The sequence below is a fragment of the Nicotiana sylvestris genome, chromosome 5, assembly GCF_000393655.2.
Source record: "Nicotiana sylvestris chromosome 5, ASM39365v2, whole genome shotgun sequence".
In the NCBI taxonomy this organism is placed as follows: Eukaryota; Viridiplantae; Streptophyta; class Magnoliopsida; order Solanales; family Solanaceae; genus Nicotiana; species Nicotiana sylvestris.
Genome location: NC_091061.1, coordinates 119,653,299 through 119,671,513, shown reverse-complemented (window position 1 = coordinate 119,671,513; position 18,215 = coordinate 119,653,299). Strand labels below are relative to the sequence as shown.

The 18,215-nt window shown below is 39.4% G+C and overlaps 1 long non-coding RNA gene across 1 annotated transcript; it reads left to right on the top strand.

Annotated features, from left to right (window-relative positions):
- Positions 1–16,218: 16,218 nt before the first annotated feature.
- Positions 16,219–17,929, top strand: LOC104229128 (uncharacterized). Its single transcript, XR_011407421.1, has 3 exons — positions 16,219–16,443; positions 16,800–16,856; positions 17,706–17,929. It is a non-coding gene; the product is annotated as an uncharacterized lncRNA (long non-coding RNA).
- Positions 17,930–18,215: the final 286 nt, after the last annotated feature.

Sequence of the window (18,215 nt, the reverse complement as noted above, 5' to 3'; positions counted from 1 at the left end):
TGAAACAGATAAATAATTCTTTTGTTAATAGGAGATTTTCAGCTTTATTTTCATCATTTGTCGATTTATCACAGGCCATTAAGGCAATATCATTTATTATCAATGTCAATGCATTCAATTCAATCATGCACAAATCATGCCGAGGTCGTACGACCCGATACAATATAATATTTAAACTGTGCATTGCCGGAGGGTCGAACGACGCGAACCATAGATGCATCTATTTAATCTGCCGAGGCGTTCGGCCCATTCCACAAAAGATAAACATATTCAAACAACCAAATCAAGAATTTATTTAGGTTTAATGTTAAAAAAAATATCAATTCTCATTAACGGTCAAGTGACCCGTCCAAAACCCAAATAGGTGAAGTTAACCCTTTGAAATTCCTTTATCAAGTTCCAGTATGTTTTAAACGGTTAAATTAACAAGTAGGATACAAGCATCGCAAACATAACATGATTTGAATCCTAGACTACCCGGACAAAGCATAATAGTAGCTACGCACGAACTCTCATCACCTCGTGCGTACGTAGCCCCCACAAATAGAAGCACATATTGAATTATTTTACATATGGGGTAAATTCCCTCTTACAAGGTTAAAAAGGAGACTTACCTCACTCCGAAGCTCCATAACTAGCTCCCAAGCCCTTCCGACGACTTAAACCGATGCCCAACGCTCCAAAACTAGCAAATAAATGTGCAAACCCATAAAGACATACTCTAATACTCATTATAATCCAATTTATAACAATTTCTAACCTCGATTGAAAAGTCGATAAACATCACCCTCGGGCCTACGTTCTCGGATTCTGAATATTTTCGAAGATAAACTTTACCCATAATATCACAAACTCAAATATATAATTTATTCCAAGTTCCATGTCCAAAATCGTGGTCAAAATCCAAAAATACAAAATTCTATGTTTTTCCACCAAAACCCCAAATTTCTACTAATTTCCATGTTGAAATCCTCCTACAATATGGGAATCACTTACCTTGTGTTGCTTGATGAAAAAATCTCCATTTGAAGCTCTCCAAAATCGCCCCAACCAAGTGGAAAAATGAGAGAAGAAGAACCAAATCTCGCCCTTTAAACAATCTGCCCAGCGACCTTTCGCATCTACGGTCACTTGACCGCTCTTACGGTTTCGCAGGTGCGTCCAAAATACCGCTTCCGTGGTCCTCCTTCAGACCCCCCCAACTCCGCATCTGCGGCTCCCATCCGCTCCTGCGCCTTCGCTTCTACGACTACATGCGTGCAAGTGCGGTTCCGCTTCTACGGAACTCGACCGCATCTGCGGTCCCAGCCTTCTCCAGCCTAAGCCACTTCTGCGACCCTCGTGGCCGCTTCAGTGGCTCCACACCTGCGTCCCTAACCTCGCAGGTGTGGTTACACTAGAAGACAACAGCCTCAACCCTCCACAAGGCCAAATTCAATCAGTTAACCATCGGGAATCCACTCGAGGTCCCCGGTACCCCATCCAATCACACCAACTAGTTCCAAAACATAATGCGGACTTGCTTGAGGCTTCATATCACCTCAAACAATGCTAAAACCATGAATCACACTCCAATTCAAGCTTAATGAACTTTAGAATTTCGAACTTCTACATTCGATGCTGAAACCTGTCAAATCACGTCCGATTGACCTCAAATTTTGCACACAAGTCACATTCGACATTAAGACCTACACTAACTTCCGGAATTGAAGTCCAACCCCGATATCAAAAAGTCCACTCCCGGTCAAACTTCTGAAAAACCTTAAAATTTCTAACTTTTGCCAAATGACTCTGAAATGACCTACAGACCTCTAAATCCACATCCGGTCATGCTCCCAATACCAAAATCACCATACGAAGCTATTCCCATACTCAAAATCCCAAACAGATATTTATAACATTGAAATGCACGACAACCCAAATTTATGAATTTCTTCCAAAATGCCAGCTTTCACAATAGACACCGAAACGCTCTCAGGTCATCCAAAAACCGATCCGAACATACTCCCAAGTCCAAAATCATAACACAAACCTACTAGAACCTTCAAATCCTGATTCCGAGGTCGTTTACTCAAAAATCCAACCTTAGTCAATTCTTCCAACTTAAAGCTTCCAAAATGAGAATTCTTTTCCAAATCGACTCCGAACTTCCCGAATTTCAATTCCGACCATGGGTACGAGTCATAATACCTGAAGTGAAGCTGCTCAGGGCTACAAACCGCTGAATGATATGCTAGAGCTCAAAACAACCGGTCTAGTCATTACACTTCACGTTCGCCAATCTTTTGATAAGGAACTACTTCAACCCACTTAGAAAATAGTCAACTAAAATTAAAAGGAATATTACCTTACCAGGGGCCGATGGTAGCGGTCCGACGATATCCATTCCCTACTTCATGAACAACCATGGAGACAAAACTGAGTGCAATGGTTCTGCTGGTTGATGTATCAATGGTGCGTAGCGTTAACACTTGTCGTATTTTTGAACAAAAGCTTTAGCGTCTTGTTCCATCCGGGGCCAATAGTATCCTGCTCGTACCAGTTTTAGTTATAAGGAATCCATGTCTGAATGGTTTCCACAGATCCCTTCGTGGACTTCTCGCATAACGTAATTGGCTTCAGAAGCTCCCAAACATCGGGCCGACGGATCTTGGAAAGATTTCCTATACAATTGGCCTCCTTCGAAACTATACCGCGCTACTTTAGAGCGCAGTGCTCAGGATGTTTCTAGATCTTCAGGCAACTTTCTATGTTCGATGTAATCAATGATCTCATTCCTCTATCCTAGACCAAACTAGCCGCGCTTACCTCGTAATATTTATCTATGCCAGAACTGATTGCATAAGCTATACGACCATATCGGATTCCGATCCCTTCATTTTCATTAATGAGCCAAGGTTATCTAACGTGTCCGCTTTTACATTCTCTTTCCTTGGAATATGCGTAATTTACCACTCCCGAAACCGAGCGAGTAGAGCCTGGACCTTCGCTACATATTGTTGTATGCGCTTCTCTTTGGCTTCGAAGATCACGTAGACTTGATTTTCCACCAACTGGGAGTTGCATTTGATTTCTATGACCTCGGAATCTAGTCCTCTGAATAATTCAAGTCTTGTAATCAAAGCTTCATACTCCGCTTCATTGTTAGTCAATGAAACCGTGCGTATGGCCTGCCTTAGGGTTTCTCTCTAAGGTGTGGTTGCTGAGTCTGGACCCTTTTACATTGGAGGCTCTATCCGTAAATAGGGTCCAAACTCCTGATGTCGATTCTGATATCTTTACTGCTTCTTTAGTAGCCAAATGTAGCAATCCCGGACTGAAATCGGCCATAAAGTTGGCCAAAACTTGTGACTTAATCGCAGTCTTAGGTTTATATTCTATGTCAAATTCACTCATTTCGATGACCCATTTGGCCAACCTACCTGAAATTTCGGGTTTATGAAGGATATTCCGCAGGAGAAAGGTGGTCACCATAGTTATCGGGTGACACTAGAAATAAGGCCTTAACTTCCGAGCGGCGACTATGAGTGCTAAGGCCAACTTTTTCAAATGTTGGTAGCAAGTTTCTGCACCCGTTAAAATTCTACTAACTTAATAAATGGGAGATTGCATACCTTCGTCCTTTCGGACTAAAATGGCGCTCACCGCTACCTCCGAGACTGCTAGATAGATTAATAGCTTTTCGCCTACCTCCGGCTTCGATAATAGCGGAAGACTTGACAAGTATCTTTTAAAATTACTCAAAGCCTGTTGACATTCTGGGGTCCATTAGAAGTTGTTCTTCTTCTTGAGTAACGAAAAGAAATGATGACATTTCTTTGATGACCGGGAAATAAACCTGCTTAAAGTAGCCAATATCCCTGTGAGCCTTTGAACCTCTTTTACGCTTGACAACTTGTCCGAAATGTCTTCGATGGCTTTGATTTTATCGGGGTTAACCTAAATTCCCCTTTGAGATACCAGGAATCCTAAAAACTTACCAGAACTGACCCCGAATGAATACTTCTCGGGGTTAAGCTTCATGTTATGCTTCCTTAGGCTGTGTAAAGTTTCTTGCAAGTGTTTAAGATTACCACCTGCATTCAAAGACTTAACAAGCATATTGTATATATAAACTTCCATGGTTTTTCCTATATGTTTTTCAAATAATTTGTTTACGAGCCGTTGATAAGTGGCTCCGACGTTCTGTAGCCCTGAAGGGCATCATATTATAGCAATATTTGCCAAAGTTCGTTATGAATAAGTTTTTTCCTGGTCCTCCGAGTTCATCTTAATTTGGTTGTACCCGGAGTAAGCATCAAGAAAACTCATTAACTCATGACCAACCGTCGCAGCGATAATTTGATCAATGTTCGGCAATGGGAACAAGTCCTTTGGGCCTTATTCAAGTCTTTATAGTCTACGCACAACGAAATTTATTATTCTTTTTGGAACTACTACTACATTAGCCACCCATTCCGGATACTTTACCTCTCGGATTGAACCGATATCAAGTAGATGAGTTACCTCTTCTTTGACAAATTTGTATCTGTCCTCGACAATAGGCCATTTTTTCTTTCTTACTGGAGGGATGCCGGAATCCAAGCTAGCTTGTGTACAACCACTTCTGGTAGGATGCCTGTCATATCCGCGTGTGACCACACAAAATAATCAACGTTAAATTTAAGAAATTCAATAAATTCAGACCTTAGTTCGGGGTGCAGTCTTGTCCCCAAGTGGAATTTCCTTTCCAGGAGCTCTTTGAATAATGCGACTTGCTCAAGCTCTTCCGCTGTGGATTTTATTGCGCCCATCTCTTCTGGCACTTGGAAATACCTTGGCACTTGATAGGATCCGGTGCCTCTTTCCTCTAGTAGACCTTGCTTGGCTCGGGAGCGGACACCGATTCCAGTAATTGTTATGCCGCGTGCTCTTTCCCTTTGCTATTGGAGATCGAAATTGCATTTATCTACCTTGCTGCCAGTTGGTCACTTCTAATTTGTTTAATTTCCTCGGGAGTTGGGAATTTCAAAAACTTGTGATATGTCGATGGCAGAACTTTCATCTCGTACAACCATGTTCTTCCAAGATAATGTTGTAGCCCATGTCACCATCCACCACCTCAAAAGGGTCGTCTTCATCATCCCTTCGGCATTCATGGGCAGCAGGATCTGTCCTCGGGTTGTCACGTTTTCCAGGTTGAACCTGGCGAGGAGTTTTGTGACCGGAATGATGTTTCCGGTAAGTTTGGCTTGCACCAATACCCTCCATTGTATAATATTGGCCGAACTCATTGGATCCACCAGAACACTTTTAATTTTAAAATCTAACACATTTAAAGAGATTACCAATGCGCCATTATGCGGTAGCAACAATCCATCTGTGTCTTCCTCCATGAAGGTTATGTCGTTTTCAACAACTTCTCGGAGTCTCTTGTTGTGGGTTACTAATACCTTTGTATTTTTTTTCCACTGATAAGGTAACCCCGTTAATCTTGTTCCCCCCAAAAATCATGTTGATCTTCAAGCGTGGAGGATCTTCTCTTGCTTTTGAGGGCTCTAAATTGCCACGACTGCGACTGTAATTATTTTTGGTTCGGTCACTTTAGAATTCCCTAAGATGGCCATTCTTTAGCAGTGTAGCAACCTTTTCACACAGATGCCGGTAGTCCCCAATCCGGTGACCGTTCGTCCCGTGGTATTCGCACCACAAATTAGGATCCCTCTGACTGGGATCAGATCTTATCAGCTTTGGGAACTGTGCTTCTTCAATGTTCCTCATAGCTAATACTAATTCTACTACACTGATGTTGAAGGTGTATTCTGAAAGTCTGGGTAGGAAGGATCTCGAGAACCTGGCGTTTACTTGTCCTGGATCTCGAGAACCCATCTGCTGATCGAAAACCTCTGTTGCGTCCTTCGGCTTGTTCATAAGGGAAAAGGTGGCTCCTTGAAGGTCATCGATCTGTGTCAAAATCATTTTTTGATTTCTCTTTATTCTTCTATCGGTCCTTAACCGACGTCGGGAAACCGAACTGATCATCCTCAATATCCTTATCTTTGATTCGTACCGATTGTGAACATCCGCCCAAGTTATCGGTTGGAACTCGAGCAAACTTTCTTTTAATTTTCGATAAGTATCGGAACTCTTCGAATTCAAACCCTTGGTGAATGCTTCAGCCGCCAATTCACTCGGGACAACCGGGAGCAACATCCTTTGCTTCTAGAATCTGGTTACAAATTCCTGTAACAACTCAGACTCTCCTTGTGCAATCCTGAATATATAGGCCTTTCGGGCCTATACCTCTTTGGCCCTAGCATGGGCCTTAATGAAAGAATCTGCGAGCATTTCAAAAGAATCTATGGAATTCTCGGGCAAAAACAAATATCAAGTTAAGGCTCATTTCGTGAGAGTCTCTTCGAATTTCTTCAGCAACACTAACTCAATATCGTGGGGAGCCAAATTGTTACCCTTCACCGCCATTGTATAGGTGGTGATATGTTCTTGAGGATCTGAATTCCCATCATATTTCAGTACATCCGGCATTTTAAACCGTTTCGGGATCAATTCTGGTGTCGCGCTTGGTTTGTACGACAATTGAGTATATTTCTTTGAGTCCGGTCCTTTCACCACTGGTGGCACACCCCGGATTTGGTCCATGCAGGCTTTCACTTCCCTCATAAAGCGTAGGAGTTCATTTATGAAGGGATCAAAATCGTTTCCCCATGCCCTATTGAAGCCGACCTTGCCCCTCGGGGTGTTTTTGTCGACCCTTTGCATTATTTGATTTGTGAGAGCATCGGAAGGAACTAGACCTCGTCCATTCGTGTTATAGGAAGCACCCGATAGCACATGTTTCAGTTCCATCATAACCTTATCATGTCGTGTGAGATAACCTAAGATAGCCTCCTGTTTCTCCTGCAACACTTATACCGCCTCGACGACGTGCTCTTCTTCAGCATTATCAGGGGTCGCCTCTCGAACATGTCGCGGGTACCACTTGTCATGGACCGGAGTGGCCTCATACCCCTCACCGCAGGTATCACTGATCGAATCCTCGTGCCGGGGCTGATTTCCTTTAGCCTCAAGGTTATGTATGTTGTTAACACCATTATCTGCCATTTTTATAGGTTTTTCGTAAAAACAAATAATCAAATACGTCAGTAAAAGAGGAAAAGACCAACTTAATTACACAACTGTCTAAGCCCCACGGTGGGCGCCAAACTGTTTACCCGTAAAACGGTTACAATTGAATTTATACGTGGTTTATAGACAAATGAATTAATTTGATCCTGAAATTATAGATGAATTAGATGAAAATGTAATACTTAGCCTTGAGATCGAGATAAAATAGCATAAATGATAATTCCGGGAGCAGGCTTTCGAGCACAATAGCGATGATACTACTAAACAAGAAGATAAGATTATTTTGAGCTTTGAATAGAAAGTAGCGTATGTTTGCTAGAAAATTCGTCCTCCCTACAATGATAATAGAGCTCACTATTTATAACTGCACCTAAGGAACAAGGTCCTACGATCAAGTCCCTCTTTAATGTCGATTACGAGGGCCATTGAAGAACATTTAATGGTAGGCAGTGAATGTTACATTCCTTGTAACGGACCGTGTACGTAATGCTATAGAATATTCCTCATTTAATGCTACCGGTGCCAGACATTTATTTCTTCTCTATGAGTATTACTCTCTCCGGTAACAGATGGGATCGTCGCCTTCGAATTTAACTGTCTTCTGTCTTCGACTCCACATGTCACTTCCTTATTTGATCATTTAATGTAGCCATATTTACCCTATACAGTTGTAGTTGGCAAAGTTTAATAGCTCTATTGTTATAATGGTAATTTGAATATGACAAATAATTTAGTAATTTCACTATTATAATGGATAGAATTTAGCATCAAATTAATCCTAAATAGTTGGAAGTAAATTTACATCCTTGATCCGTCATAATTTTGGATAGCGAAATGCTCAAATTCATTTATAAAAAGTGGACGTCATTTGTTACGTTTCTACTGTTGGCATCATATGGCAAAACTATGAAAGGAACAGTTCAATTGCATCTTTAAGGTTGTCTCATGCCTTTTTTTCTTTTTAATAACTTGTCATCAAACTTTTTTTCCTTTAGAGAAATTAATTAGAACCTTCCTCTTGAAGAAATTACAAAAGAATAGAATCTGAATGAAAGAGATTTTTATTTTAATTTATTAGGAAATTGGTGGAGAAGCTCATTGCTAAGGCTTTTGATGCACCACGCTACTGTGTTTTGAGAATACTAGCTGAAGATGTAGAATTTATTTCTTTTTGTTTTTGTTAAATCCCTGCCAGAAGATATGTGTAGTATGCTAGCTGATATGGGTAACTTACCTCCTGGGGTCGTTTAATTTGGTGAAGTGTATTAGGGAAAATAATATATGTATTAGCTTTATTATTATTAATTTCTTGTTTGGTAATATTTTTAATTACATGTATTAGTTATACATCATATTCTATACTATTCTTATGCATAACAAATTATGACATCTATTATAATTTTAATACACGGATAAGTATGTATAAACACAGCATTTTTCTTTCAAAATCTTTTTCTTCCAGAGTGTAGACTGTTTATTTTTTTTTTTTTTTTGGTTTTCATGCTCTCTATTTGTATAGTATATATAGATCACTTTATTTCTAATTTATCAAACATGAAGGTGTAGCTGTTTTACCGCAGAGATACACTCAATTGTCAATGTTGAAAGTTTACAATTTGTCATAATCAGACACTTACTAAACAAGTGGATCAACTAAGACGGATAGACACTTAAATTTTCGACCATTAATCGTGGAAACAGACTCATACATATTGATCCGACTCATTAATTTGGGAAATCCCAAAGTCTCACACTTTTTTACTGCATTGCATGTAGGTTAATGCTACATGATCTTCAAGTACAACAGCTCGTCCACATACATGCATCGGGAGGGTAACGACATGCCAGACGCTCTAGCAAAATTTGGCAAATCATGAACTCAACACTATCATCAAGATGTAATAGTTTTTGACAACCCCCACCCTTTATTTATCCGCACTTAGATTTGGATGTAATTAGAACTAAAACTATTCCTTCACTTTCTACTTCTATACTTTGTTAACTTTCCTTAGTATTAATGAAGTTCTCCTTTCCAGTAAAAAATAAATAAATAAATAAAGGCGTTTGCTAAATGGCACGTCTAGAAAATCATGATCGATAGACGACCCTCATCATGGGCAAAGAAAAAAAGAGTTAGCTAGTGCAATTTATTTTGGGAAAAGGGTTAAGTTGCCCTTGTATATTTTAAATTGAGTAATTTTGCTTTTGGTTAAACTTTAGTCTAATATCACCCTCCAGCCTTTTTTTTAATTGACCTCTAACAAAGCTCCAATCTAGAGTAATTTTAAACTATAACAAGAAGTTGAAGGATAAATTTGGGCTCTATTTCTCAAAGAATTTGGATATGTCGAGTCCACTCATTTTATGCTGGTGCTTTGTTAATTTTATGAATGGACCAAAAATGTAACGTAAATTAAGTAATTTCAAATTATACAGAGATAAAATTGAACACTTTTATTTTTATTTTAGTGAATCTACAATCACCACACAATCAAAAGGAGATGAAACCTTGAGCATAAAAGAAGAGGCTATCAATCTTTCTATTTTTTAAATTCAAATTTAATTGACTAGTATATATTTTAAAGATAACTTAAAAAATACAGAGAAAGAAAAGCTACAAGTTGTTAACTACCATGAAACTAGTGTACAAAGTTAAAAGAATGTTAAAAGTGGGAATAAATGCTATGTGGTTGAATTCTTAGCCATTAAGGCTAAGCTTTGGGGTTGGAGGTGAGAACATGCATATTCCCTTTTCTGTTTTTATTTTTATTTTTTTGTGTTGTTGTTTATATTTTTTTCTTTAACTTTTTTTTGGCGGGGATATAAAGATTAGTGAAGAATCATAAAAATTAAGAAAAAGTCAACCTTTTGAAGAGGAAGATCCAAGTATGAAAGAGAAGCATGGTATTGTGAGTAGGAAAGGTAGAAAGGGGCTGACACGTACTTTTAGATTTCTTTTACATCACTTGTATGCGAGACACGTCCGCATCCCATTTTATTACTTCTTCGGTCGCAATTTATACGACAATGTTTTTTTTTTCGTTTCACCTTTACCTAATTTATATTTATTGATTTGAGTCAAATCATTTGACTAATTCGCATAAGCTCGTCGAAGAGGATATTTACGTGAATCTGTTTGACTGAGCACAAATTTTAAAAAATAATGAATTTTTTTGAAATTTGTGGCCCTAAACAAGTCAAAAAAAGATCCACAATATTTATGTGGTTATAAAAACTTCTCATTAAAGGTAAAATTAGAAGTTTTAACTAAATTATTTTCAAATTTAGAAATGAATCATTCTTTTTGGAACAGATCAAAAAGCAAATAGGTTCACACAAACAAACTGGAACGGAGGGAATAAGTTTCTTTATTTATTTTAGAGTTTGAATTCAAATAAAGCTTAATTCGCCATGGCACTAGCTCATTTCTTTCGCAAAGCTTAATTTAGATAATGATTGCCTTACTCTTGGGTTGATTTCTGCATTTGAACATTTTTTTTTGTCGCAACTAATTTTTTTTTATTAATCACCAAATTATCTATACAAAAGCGCAGCTATCAAATACACTATGCTTTCTAGAACAACAGAGCCAAAGAAAATACGAATCTGCATCTGCAACATTACAAGAACTAAAGCTTGAACACTTTAGCTGCTTGTGATCTGCCCTTAGCATTCGTAACAGTCCAATCCATATACTGACTCCAGTTGGCTGCTGTATAAGGTTTTCCTTTCAACCAGTAATATTCTGTCCTACAGAGTTATAGCAGCCGGACATTCAAATAAATAAATAAAAAAGAGTTCTTGATTCATATTGATTTGACAAAATATACACATTGAATCAACACTGAGTCCCCACTTAATTAGTCTATCAGCAGTAAGAAGCTTGTTTGGAGTTGGCCTATAATGGCCTTTTGTTGCTCCCTCAGGATCCTTACTGTTTCAACGACGTGCTCGTCTTCAGCATCTTCATGAATTGCCTCTTAAACATGTCATGGATATTTTCCACCATGAATCGGCGTGGCCTCATCCCCTCGTTGCGGGTATCACTGGTGGAATCTTCGTGTTGAGGCTGATTTTCTTGGGCCTCAACGTTGTGTGCGATATTGACATTGTTATCTATCATTTTTTATGATTTTGCTACGAATAAAAAATCAAACAAGTTAGTAATAGATACAAGGATCAATTCAATTACACAACTATCTAAGCCCCACGGTGGGCGCCAAACTATTTACCCGTAAAACGATACAGTTGAATTTATACGTGATTTATAGACAAGTGAATCGATTTGATCCTAAAATGATAAATAAATTAGACAAAAATGTAAGACTTGGCCTTGAAGTTGAGATAAAACATCAGAAATTTTGGTTCCGGGAGCAGTAATAACAATATAAATAAGCAAGAAGGTAAAATTTTATTGAGTTTTGAACATAGTATAGTGTATGCTTGTCATGAAATTCATGTCTCTTACAATGATTGCAGAGCTCACTATTTATAGTTACATCTAGGGAATAAGGTCCTAGGATCAAACTCCTCTTTAATGATAATTATGAGAGCTATTGAAAAGTGTATAACGGTAGGCGGTGAATGTCATATTCGCTGTAACAAACCATATACTTAATGCTGTAGAATATTCTCCATTAAATGCTACAGGGTGGAAGGAATTTATTTCGCCTTTATGAATACCATTCTCTCCGATAACAAACGAGATTGTTGTCTTCGGATCCGATTATCTTCTTTCTTCGCTCCACGTATCGCTTTCTCATGCGATAATTTAATATGAACATATTTTATACTATACAGATAGTCTCCCTACTTTCCGGTGGCATAATCTTATGTCACCGGGAAGTTGGTAGAGATACCTTTTTTGGTGCGAAATTCTCTGACCCCCTCTAAAAGTTTATGACAGTTGATTAGACGCACGTCTCTCCGCATTTAATGCTCCGAGCACGAGTCATCCCGCGATTTAGCACCACTTTTGCCGGTTATCGAGGTAATTGTGGCTATGATTTTAGCCGTTTACTCCTTTATTTATACACATCAAACTTCTCCATTTACACTTCATAACCTTCCAAACTTCCTCAAGTTCTCTTTACTCAACTCGTACTTGCCTTCAACTTTCTCTAATCTTCTTCCTCAGAAAAACCCTTTTCTCCCTTTTGATAACAATTTCCTCTTCTTCCAGAAATCTTAGTTCCTCAAAGAACAAAGGTAAAGCTGATGATGCTGCTCCTCCTACGGTGAGCATCATTATTCCAAGGAATTTTATCACAACTAAGGGCTTCAAAGAGAAGTATCCTTCCGCTAATCCTCACATGTGAGCTATTGGTGTGTATCCTTCTTCCATCCGCCCTTCCAGCATTCCTGCTGTGAAGGAAGAATATGATTGCCATGATTTAAACATCATTGCTTCTGATCTGGTAGAGTGGATAACGTTACCCAAGAAGGGTTTCACATATTTTTATACGCATCCTTTCACTTTGGGACAGTTCTCTTTGAGGGGGGAGCTTGACTCCGTTATCGTGGAGTTTTGCATCCGTTACCAGATATGTCTGGCACAAGTAAGTCCTTCTGTGTGGAGGATAGTTGCTTGTCTTCGGCATCTATGCCGGGAGACAGAAAATGAGCTATCCCTGGCTCGATTAGTGAACTTTTATTCCCCCAAGACTTTTCGCGAGAGAATGATAAATTTCAGCAAATGTGGCCACCATGCTTTACTAACCAGCATGGATGATGACAACGACCATGGGTGTATGGAACAGTTCATTTCAGTTGCCACCAGGGACATCATTCCGTCCACGACTCCATCCTTTCCGGAATTATGGAACCGTACTCATAAGTTCACCGTTTGTCTTTTCTTCTAGTTAAAGATCGCCCCATATTGTTACTGACCCTTCTTCTTTCACTTATCTTAGCAACTCGGTGGACACCACCTAGGGTTGAAGGCTTGGACTAGCGGGTCCAAAATTTTTTGGATGTCATCATGCCCGACTCCCGCACGTGGAAAGAACTGGCCCTTAAATATGGGTGTAAGACCAAATATCATGGTAAATTGAACTCATCTTATTTTTACCTTTCGTATAGGAAAATCGATTAACCTTTCTCTTCTGTTGAATTCAGGTCTACCCCAAGGCTCAGTTGTCATCCCCGAGGAGGACGTTTTGGCTGATCCTACTGATGTGGCGAGGCTGGTGTAGGAGGCTTTTCACCCGAACATGAGTTTCCGGGCCTGCTTCTGGTGCAAGTGCTTCTTCTCGGAGTCCCCGGCCGGGAACAACAAAAAATGAGACGTTCCTCTAAGGCCAGGGGAAAAATAAAAAGGTAAAGAATGTCGCGCTCGGGTTGTAATTCTCGCTAAGTTGAACCCGGCGATGAGTTTTGTGGCTGGAATGATACTTCTGGTGAGCTTGGCTTGCTCTAACACACTCCATTGGATAATATTGGCCAAACTTCTTGGGTCTACCAAAACATGTTTAATTTAAAATCTAAGACATTTAAAGAGATTACCAATACATCGTTGTGCGGCAGTAGCAGTCTATCTATGTCTTCCTCCATGAAAGTAATGTCATCCTCAGTGACTTTTCGGAGTCTCTTACTGTGGGTCACTGACACCTTCATCTTTTTTGTCGTCGAAAATGTCACACTATTAATCTCGTTCCCCCCGAAAATCATGTTGATGTCAAGCGTGGGGGCTCTTCTCCTGCTTTTGAAGGTTCTGCATATCATAATTACGACTAGTTGTTTTTAACCCGACCGCTTAAAAATTCTCTGAGATGGACATTTTTAGCAATGTCGCCACCTCCTAGCGCAAATGGCGACAATTTGCTGTATGGTGATCGTTGGTCCCATGGTATTCACACCACAAATTAGGATCCTTTTGGCTAGGATTGAATCTTATTGGCTTCGGTAACCGTGCTTGTTTAATGTTCCTTATAGCCGACACCAGCTCCACTACGCTGACGTTGAAGTTGTATTCGTAAAGCCTGGGGTAGGAAGAATCTCGAGAACCCGATGTATCCTTGTCCTGCAATGACATGTTATTCCGACCACGATCATCTCTCCTATTGGTAGCGAATCTATTCGCCGACCGAAAACCTCTGCCGCGTTCTTCAGCCCGTTCATAGGGCAAAAACTTCCTCCTTGAAGACCGTAGATCTGTGTCAAAATCATCCTATAATTTCTCTTTATCATTCTCCCGGTCCCGACCCTTGGCCGACACCGGAAAACCAAGCTGATCATCCTTAATTCTTATCTTTGACTCGTACCGGTTGTGCCCATATTGTTACCTGAAACTCGAGCAAACTTTATTTCATTTTCCAGGAAGAATCAGAACTTCTCGGGTTCAACCCTTTAGTAAATGCTTCTGTTGCCCATTCGTATGGTACTGCTAGAAGCAACATCCATTCTTTCTAGAATCAGGTCACGAACTCCCGTAATAATTCAGACTCTCCTTGTGCAATCCTGAATATACCGGCCTTTCGGGCATGTACCTTTTTGGCCCAGGCATGGGCCTTAATGAAAGAATTCGTGAGCATCTCAAAGGAATCTATGGAATGCTCAGGAAAGAGTGAATACCATGTCATGGCTCTCTTTGTAAGGGTTTCCCCGAATTTCTTCAATAAGACTGACTCAATCTCGTGTGGAGCCAAATTATTTCCCTTAACCGTCATTGTAAAGGTAGTAATATGCTCCTGAGGATCTGAAGTCTCATCATACTTCGACACGTCTGACATTTTAACCGCTTCGGGATCAACTCTGGTGTCGCGTTTAGTTTGAACGACAATTGGGTGTACTTTTTTGAATACGGTCCTTTCAATACTGGTGTTGTGCCATAAATTTGATCCATTCGGGCATTTATTTCCCTCATAAACCACATGAGTTCGGTTTTAAAGGGATTATTCTCATTGTTATTACCGGATCCACTACCGTTCCCCCGGTCCTGTCAAAGCCTCGCCCCTGGGGATATTGTTGTCGACCCTCTGCGTTGTTTGATTTGCGGGAGCACCGGGAGGAACTAGACCTCGTCCATTAGTGTTGTTGGAAGCACCCGACAATGCATGCATTAACTCCATCATGACCTGATCATGCCGTAAGGGATAGCCCATAATGGCCTTTTGTTGCTCCCTTAGGATCCTTACTGTTTCAATGACGTGCTCGTCTTCAACATCATCAAGAGTTGCCTCTCGAACATGTCCTGTATATTGCCCGCCATGAATCGGCATGCCTCATCCCCCTCGTTACGGGTATCACTGATGGAATCTTTGTGCTGATGCTGATTTCCTTGGGCCTCAACATTGTGTGCGATATTGACATCGTTATCTGCCATTTTTTATGATTTTGCTAAGAACAAAGAATCAAACAAGCTAGTAATAGATGCAAGGATCAATCAATTACACAACTTTCTAAGACCCACGGTGGACGCCAAACTGTCTACCCGTAAAACGGTAGAGTTGAATTTATACATGATTTATAGGCAAGTGAATCGATTTGATCCTAAAATGATAAATAAATTAGATAAAAATGTAAGACTTGGCCTTGAAGTTGAGATAAAATAATAAAATTTTGGTTCCAGGACAAGAGCTTCCGGAGATAGTAATAACAATATAAATAAGCAAGAAGGTAAATACTTATTGAGTTTCGAACAGAGTATAGTGTATGCTTGTCAGAAAATTCGTGTCCCTTATAATGTGTTACACCTTGTGTATTCGGCGTTATCATGCTGTAAATGGGCTAATTCGATAGGAAGATAATTTCTATGAAATATTTAATGATGTGATAGTTATACATTAAGATTGGAAGTCATTTGAGTTGTGATTAAAAATTCGACAAAGATCGCGCGCGAGTTACGGGTTTAAATTTTACTGGAATTTGGATAAAATGTTGATGAGCGTTTCTCTCAATATACTGGGAGTTATGGTGTGTTCTACCTACCAAATCGAAGGTCTATGAGTCTAGTTTCCAACGCAACAAACCGTTCATTAATACGACTTCGGAGTAGAGAGATATTAACATTTTTGTACAGGGGTGCATACTGTTACGGGAACAGTGTGCCTAGTCGGGTTTAGTCAAAACTTCCTTATTTAAGTCAATTTTAAAACAGAACCCCTGCGTTTTATCCTCTCCAAAACAGAACCAAAAACCTAGGGATTTTCTCTCAAACTTCTCCCATCCATCTAGCCAAGCATAACAACAATTTAGTCATCCTCAAGATGGAGAACACCATGGTAGCTTCGGAATCGTGAATTCTTCGGTGTTTCACTTTTCATAGCAAGACTCCGCCTTGAAGTAATTTCGAATTTTGAGTAATTCTGGTCACGTAAGGTATGATTTAACTTCTCTTTGATCTTTGTAAACTTCTACCATAAGAATTCTTAAGAAATAGTTGAAACCTCTATAGAAATATTCTTGATTTTTCTTAAGAAACCTGTATTAATATGGCTTGATTGTTGGGGCTGTTCTATATGGTTTTATTGTGTTGTTTTGATCTGTGAAGACATGGATGGAATTCTGTTGATGAGGAGATGTAGTAAAGAAAAATTTGGTGGTGTGTTGGGGGGAAATTAATCTACAAAAGAGTCTACAAATTCATGGCCACAAGTTGTTCGCGTAAATGTCTAAATGAAGAATTATTTAAGCTATGAGCTTGAATTTGATTTTGAATGGTTTGTATTATGTAGGAAATCATTCCTAAGGCTTTTGAGGTCTTGGAAACAGTATATAACCCCATCGACAAGGTATGTGGGGCTTTCGCTATACTTTTCGGCATGACTAGAATTCGAATAAACGTTTATCGAATTGTCTCGTCGGATTCGAGTTATTTCACCTTCAGCTTATAAAGATGCTTAGACCTGATCTTTTCTCATAGATTGCTTACTCTAGAGGATATCTATGAATTCTCGGATTTCCTTGTTCCTTGCTTAAAAAGAACTAGAGCCTTTTTACTCGTTCTCATTTCGACATTCATATAAATCATGAATAAGGAACACTTACTTCAAAGGTATTCATAATACATAACTCTCATGTTCTTAGTACTTGTTGGCTCGTAGTTGAAAAATTATATATTTTAGCAACAACCATGATAGTTGAGGAATAATGATGATAGGCCACTTCGACTCTTCTTAGAATACGTCTTTTAAGGTTGGTTTCGCATTGCACCTATATAATTCATGATTTAGTACATGTATGTATTTACTTTCATTACCGAGCCGCACTATAGACGGCCGGGTATGACACATATTGTGTAACCACTGATCAGTTGGGATTACCGAGCTCCACGTGGCCGGGTACGATTCTACCGAGCCTTTATTATGGCCGGGTATGTTATGGATATTATAGCCCCACAGAGGGATTTATTATTATATAATGTGATATATTATAAGTAGCGATAGTGAACGACGGTGTCACGAGCATACATTTATATCCATGTTGAATTTTAGTTTCCTACCGAGGCTAGTTTCAGAATTCAAATTATCTCTATGTCTCTTCTATTGTTAATTACATTTTTCATGTTACACTTGTCGCCCTACATATTCAGTACATATTTCGTACTGACGCATTTTTATGCGCTGTGTTCATGCCCACAGGTTCGAATAGACAGAGTGGCGTGCCTCCTCAGTAGGACCCCCAGGATCAGCGTTGGGTTTCGCACTCCACTTCTTCGGAGTTGCTGACTTTGAGTCCATAGGTACTATTACAGATGTATATGTGTGGTTTTGGGCATGTCGGGGGCTTTGTCCCGCCCTGTTGAGATTGTCTTACACTCTTAGAGGCTTGCAGACTAGCGGTCATTGTATATATATATTTTTCGTATCGCCCTATCGGCCTTCTGGATAGCTGTTATACTGTTGTTACAGCCTTGTTGGCCTAGTTTATATATATATATATATATATATATATATATATATATATATATATATATATATATATATATATATATATATATATATATATATGTCGTGTTGGGCTCTTCTGCCTGCAGGTTATTATATTTCAGATCATATCTCATGGTTGGTTCGCTCGGGCCTTCGGGCATCGGGTGCCAGCCACACCTCCCAAGGTTGGGGTGTGACATAATGATTGTAAAGTTCACTATT